Genomic DNA, 7,198 nt, shown 5'->3' on the forward strand with positions numbered 1-7,198 from the left:
AAATATCAGTGTCATGTGTTTAATATGTATGCAACCATGTGGGGAATGCATTGTTGTAGCCAATAATCCCATAGGCCAATTCTATGTTAAAGATTACGCAAACCTTTATTGAGTTTAAAATACTGTTTGAAATACCAGTCGTTTTATAATATATCCTCCTGTCTTCCTCCAACTGGGGAGCAGGGGTTGATCAGGGGAATCTTCTACTTCAGGCCTCTGTATTGAATGGGACTCTCCAATGTACTGGGAAGACATCTGTCAAGTGACTATAAAAACTTGATTCAAGGAGTTGTATAACTCTTGCTGGACAAGTCATTTTAAATACACAATAACCACACACCACATGTGGAAGAGCTCTCTGGAGAGGGTCCTGAATGTCTAAAAGATCGAAAATTGAATCCTTGAGACTGAGATATGTTGTGGAAAATTTATTATACTTTGCTTTCTGCCCAGAAGAAGCAAATGATTTACTTCAATTTGATTCCAAGCTTATGAGAGCTAATTTTGCATAGTGACCAACCAGAGGTGCCATGTAAATCACAGTATTCCCTAAAAAAATATGAAAATACTTTGTATTGGAAATTCAAGGAAGAAACATAAATTTCATTTTCTTGTTCGCTTTTAAGCAATAACACAAACTTACTGTGTGCTATAAAAATTATTTCCTTTCAATCTTACATTTGGTTATCTGGTTATCAGTAGCATTATATCTTACTAAACAAGGTATTTTATGTATCATAGGGCAAATGATATCCCATCACAGACTTACACTCTATGTGATATTAAGAAGAAATTTATAGCAGACCTCATGGAAGACCCAGTGGAACCTGAGATGTAGCATCTCTACTTGTAATTGCAGAGGTCTCAAAACTCAAATATTCTTCTAATCTTCAGGGACACATTGCCTTCTCAGGGGAGGGGAGTGCACAAGTCTCTGCTCACACAGGGTTGAGGCACCTGGAGAAGGGAAGGGCTGGGCTAGAAGAAGATAATTGTGTTGGTTTGAAAGAAAATTGCCTCAAAGTAAGTGATTTTATTAATGACTATGGCCTTCTTTTTAGTTTGTGTTGCTCTCTTGGAGGAAGTGTGTCACTGTGGGCATGGGCTTTGGGGTCTCTTTTGTTCAAGATATGTCCAGTGCCACAGTTCACTTCCTTGCCTACAGATCAAGATATAGAACTCTCAGCTCCTTTTCTAGCACAATTTCTACATTATGATAATAGACTAATCCTCTGAAACTCTAAACTAGCCCCAATTTAACCTTTTTGTTTATTAGAGTTTCTGTGGTCATCTTGTGTCTTCACAACAATAGAAACCCTGTCTAAGACAATAATACTAGTGAGTCTGCTTTTCTTTCTGTTTCAGCTTCCCAAGGCCAGGGTTCCTGACTGTTGCCCATTGGTTCTTGGTAAGTTCCCAATGTGGTGACTGTCAGGGACTACAGGTATCTGGACCTGGCCTTGGAAATTCATGACAGGGTCTGTCGTCTCCTGATTTCTCTCTGATTATTCTATGACAAGCTGATACCCACTGGCACTGGGTTTTCCAAGCTTTAGAAAAGGGGATATGCTGCTGGGCAATGAAATTATTGTGGAGTCAGAAAACAAAAGCCATCCTTGTTCATCTTCATCTCCACTTCCAGAGACACAGCTAAAGACCAGTTATTCATGAGCCTGAGGTTTATGTCTTTGATTGCACAGGTTACAACTTTGTACTACAGTAAGACACAGTGAGGACATGAGTTGTATAGCACAGAACACCCCGTAACACACACACACACACACACACACACACACACACACACACACACACACACACACACTTACTTTCTCTGTTCTTAGATCCAGCAAGCCCACTTAAAGCTTTTCTTGATTTCTGGCTTTGTTATACCTTTGCCATGTCTGAATCCAGTCTTTTCTGTCTGTGTATATCGCTATGTGTTTTTGTTTTTTTTTTAATAAGTAAAACATATATTCAGTCTCTACAAAAGAAAAACATCACTTTCAGGAGCATGAATGATTCTGCCATTGATAGAATGGTTATATTTTGAAAAATTTCATCACACAATGAGATTCTGTGGTTTAAACACACTTTTCATTCAGATTAAAGTCAAAAAGTTGTATAAACAAGACCCAGTGAGTAGAAAAACCAATTTGTTTCCCAATTTGTTCTGGCTCTTTTCACATATGTGAGTGACCTCAGGCTGGGAGCTGATGGGGGTATTTATTTTCATGCTGGTACATTTATTTTCCTTCTGGACTTTATTCTCAAATTTCAGCATTATCCTTCCTTATCTAACTCTGGGCCTTTTCAAGTAGATCACATGAAACTCATGATGAGTCTCCTTACCAGGTAAAGGTGGACAGATCTTCTTATCCTCTAATGTCCAATGTCCTCTGGAAGTCATCTGGGTAATGTACAAGATGTCAACAGCATCATGGACTTCAAATATAAACCACACAGTCAGGATAGAAAGAAAGGGATTTCCCTCTCTGTGAATTTGAAGAACTATCCACAGAAAGATAAAGAGTGGTATGAATGCTGTGTTGTTGTTAGATTTGAACTGTCTGGACCAATGCAGGGAGAAGGATAGGCTGGATTTCTCCAAGAAAGACAAAGCTTCCATTTTTCACAGAACTCTATCTGATGACTACCCTAATGTATCATAATAACACAGAACTAATAGAATGGCTTTTCTTATTTACAAGGTATTGTTGAGACACTTTAACACTATCTATAAAACACTTAAATTAACTTCTACATGGGAGTGACATTAATTAAATGGAGACCATGTTCCAGCATGATAAATACAGAGGTTCACAATCAGCTACTCTATAGTATGACTTACAAATGACACCAAGTTCATATAATCAATAACATTGCTAAATACTTGTTGCTCTGAGACAGCAAAATGGAGGAAAACAAAATAAATCAGTTGAGCAGATCCTGAGGAGCAGGTGCAGGGAGGGGCCAGCAAATGTGTTTCCTGATTCTACACAGAGTTTATTCCTCTCAGTTAACCACATACAAACCCAGGAAACCATATCCTGTGTCAGTTAGAACACTTACCTTGAAGAATCTCACAGAGAACACTGCAGTAACTTCTTAAATCTATGCCACTCTCCTTTAAACGCTACAGAAACAGAAATGATACAATTTGAAAGTTGTCTTAAGTCACCATGATGACAGTTTGTCTCATAATAGAATGAACTTCTCAAAAGGAAAACTCAGACATGAGAATCATGTCTCACACAGAGGCAATTTTAAGGCCCTTTGTGCTGAGTTTCACTCCCAATAAACCAGTACAGAGTGTCATGTCCTGGTGAGGGGGTCCCACTTGAGAGCTGGAAGGACATCAGAGCAGGACGCTAGAGTGGTGCCTCTAGATTTCTCTGTGTACTCACAGACATGTTACATTATTACTAGCATATTTGAAAATAATGATCTGATGTAGAGGAATGCTACATGAAACAGAGCCCACACTGGTGAATAATAAATACAAACACAAAATTCAAATATGTAACAGGTTATTTACAGAAAAATAATACTCTATAGAATGTGTGTAAATTTGTTTCCCAGTACTGGGTATCATACATCAGTTGTTTTCCATGAATCAATACAAAGCTTCATCCTTGAAACCAATTTCTTCAATTTAATATCTGCATTCAACATTTATAAAGTTTTTTTCTCCTAAAATTATCAACATTGTATTATAATGCTTCTGCAGAGCACATAAGGCAGAGGGCTATCTGTGATTAAAAAACACATAATAAAATAATATTTGGAATTACATCATAAATAGGTAATAAAAGTAAGTAATTATTTCCATTACTTAGTTTTGTCTTTTTCATCTGCTCTGGGCATTCATGTTCCTGATGATTTCAATGCTGAGTTCATTGTTAGGGAGGAGGACATGCAGAGACCGCCTCCTTATGCTCATGAAAATCAGCCTAGGCCTGACCCTGCAGCTCTGGCTGAGGAGCCCTGCACTGGATTCCCAGGTCTTCCCATTTAGTGTTCAACACTGAACACAGACCACCCTCCAAGAGTTTGGGTGTAAGAAGAGATTTCCTGTTGCTTTTTAGATTTTTTTTAATTAAAGTATTTTTTGAGAATTTCTTTACCTGAGTACTATGCACATCAATATCCCCACTAAAATTCCCCTCATATCCAGGCCTTACTTTCTCTCAGATTCATGATTGCTTCATCTTTAATTAATATTTTACGTGTGTATGTTTCTGTGTGTATTTAATCTACTGATTCCATTTGATGTTATATATATGTACTTGTGTTTAGAGCTGATGAGTGGGATAAAATAACCTATAAGGGAACTTGTACCTGAAGAAAACTGATTCTCTCTATCTCAGCAGCCATTGATTACCTGTAGCTCTTCATTTAAAGGTGAGGGCCTGAGTGGATTCCCCCTATACTATGAATGTCTAATTTATATATCAATATTGTCTAGAGTTCATGGTGCTACATCATTGCTCTGTCTAGAAGATACCACCTCATAATGGCATCATTGTCCTCTAGATCTTATAATTTTTCTTCCCCCTCTTCCAGGATTTTCCCTGAGCCTTAGATGTAGGATTAACATTCAAGATGTGTGAAGTGTAGCTGGGCATCCCCAGGGTCATTTGCATGTTTACCTGATATGGATCTATGTAACAGTCTCCATTTGAAATAAAATTAAAAGGCTTCTTTGATGAGGGAAAATAGAGTTATAAAATATATTTGTGTCTTGCAGGCTGGTCCCTACTGTAGGTCCAAGTAGCTGGGTTTGTGTTTACCTTTTTCCTTTGGTAGCATGCACTGTATCTTTTGTTGGAATAACCAATGAAAATATAATTTTATTTCAGGCTGACTGAATAAGACTGAACTCCTTCCCAGCATGCAGGGAATCAAGACCCTGAGGTTAGTTGGACCAGAGGGAAACCAAATACTACTATTTATCCTATAAAGGGAGCATGGGGATGAAAGATTCTGTAATGTCAGGCAGTCTGGCAGCACTTGGCAGCACTTAGCAAGAACCTTGAGGAGCGGGAGGCCTATGGAGTAAGTAAGATCCATGTTTACTCAGCAGTTCAGAGAAGCAAGACCATGGTGAAGAATGCCTAAGATGTGGGAAGGAGCAAAGAGAACATGATGGGAAGGGGAGGGATGTCACAGGAAGAGAGTAGGTTGTGGGAAAGGAAGTAGCTGGACTACATGGTAGAATAGAAAAGGCAGGTCTCTAAAGGGTCAGGTAGGTCTTCTCTGTGAGAAAGAGCAGACCTAGGTGGTGATGAGGGAAAGGCAAGTCCCTGAGGATCTGTGGGACAGAAGGCAGGGAATGGAAATAGACCTACCTGGTGCCTGATGGAAGTCACTGAGGAGGTGGGAGTACCTTTGGGTTGGGGAGGAGCAGACCTGCATGGTGCATGGGGGAGGTCAGGGCTGGAGGAGCTACGTGGTACACACAGGTCTTCAAGATGTTTTTATTACTGATCCAAGAATAATCTCAGTATTTATACTTAATTGATAGTTCTTTTACTTTTTGTGAATCAATTTTTGAGCTTTTTCCATGCTATCCTGTACCAATGAGCTATGGCCTCAGCCACATTTTGTTAATTTAACTTAATATATGCATTCATTATGCACTTAAGCTTATACAACATTTATTAAATCATCAGATTTCAGTTTATCTTGTCCAAATTTCATAAGAAATTATTTGATAATTTCTATGACAACCAAAGAGTTTATATGTACAAAACATAGTAAAGTAAGGCTATAAGTTTATATTATTATTATTTATAATTTTATGCTAAGTAATGAAGTAATATTTCTTCACTCTCCTCCTTCATTCCTTCCTTTCTCCCTTCCTTGCTTCCTTTTTTTCTTCTTTTCCTTTTTCATACATAGTTTGTGTAGCCCAATCAGAACTCAAACCTATGAAACTCCTGCTCCCTTCTCTTGCCTACTATGTGGTGATGGGGATGAAACATGAACATTTCAGGCATGCAAACTAGTACTCTCAACTAAGCTATGTCCCATTAGTGATAGTGATAAGGACAATAAGTGATTCTTTGATGCTATAAATGATCTTTGGCCCTTATTGTATCTCCTCTAAGGCTCCTACCCCTGAGGTCATGATATATCGGAAAGATATGCAAATAATATTCCCCTCTGCTCATGAAAACCAGCCCTGACCCTAAAGTTCTGACAGAGGCACCCAGGTCTAGACTCATACGTCCTCCCATTCTGTGATCATTACTGGGCGCAGAATATCTAGCATGGAGTTGAGACTGAGCTGGGTCTTCCTTGTAGTTCTTTTCAAAGGTAATTTATAGATAAAGAAAGATACTCAGTGTGTGAGTGGACATGAGTGTGAGGGACAGTGGACATTGGTGAGAGTTTGCTGACAGGATTTTCTCTTTGCAGGTGTCCAGGGTGAGGTGCAGCTGGTGGAGTCTGGGGGAGGCCTGATGCAGCCTGGAAAGTCCCTGAAACTCTCCTGTGCAGCCTCTGGATTCACATTCAGTAACTACTGGATGAACTGGGTTAGCCAGGTTCCAGGGAAGGGGCTGGAAGGGTTGATCTAATTATGGACAAAGTTAATAATTGCAAAGCACGCTATGTGGAGTCTGTGAAAGACAGATTCACCATCTCAAGTGATGATTCCAAAAGCAGCATCTACCTGCAAATGAACAGCTTAAGAGCCGAAGACACTGCCATTTATTTCTGTACTAGACACACAGTGAGAGATCTTCAGTGTAAACCCAGACACAAACCTCCTTGCAGGAGCGCTTAGAACCAGCAGGGGGCGCAGAGCATGTTGGCGCAAAAGGATTTTGTAGAAAAGGCTGCAGATATTATTGAGTGCTGGTTTCTTAGTTCTCATCTTTCACTGCATCTAATGATTTCTCAGAATGCTCTCTACATATATGGTCTGGGACATCTGGTAAAATAGGTCCCATTTTGCCACAATATAAAATATATACACCACTGTCTAATGTAAACTAAGTGCAGAAAATCATGGCTGAATGCAGAAATGACTCTGCTAAATTCACGAGGACCAAATGCTTAGGAAGGTCCGGGTGATCGTGAGGCCTCTCCCTCGTGAGATTCAGGTCAAAGCCTCAGTGGTATTCTGATTAGGACAGTGTTTTGGATTAGAGTAACCACGGGGGAGGTGAGGCTACACTCAGTGACCCATACA

General features: G+C 39.4%; 1 pseudogene; it reads left to right on the plus strand.

The window, feature by feature from the left end:
• The first annotated feature begins 6,216 nt into the window (after positions 1-6,216).
• LOC114686629 lies at positions 6,217-6,790 on the plus strand (annotated as a pseudogene).
• The last annotated feature ends 408 nt before the right edge of the window (positions 6,791-7,198 follow it).

The sequence above is a fragment of the Peromyscus leucopus genome, chromosome 14 (assembly GCF_004664715.2).
Source record: "Peromyscus leucopus breed LL Stock chromosome 14, UCI_PerLeu_2.1, whole genome shotgun sequence".
In the NCBI taxonomy this organism is placed as follows: domain Eukaryota; kingdom Metazoa; phylum Chordata; class Mammalia; order Rodentia; family Cricetidae; genus Peromyscus; species Peromyscus leucopus.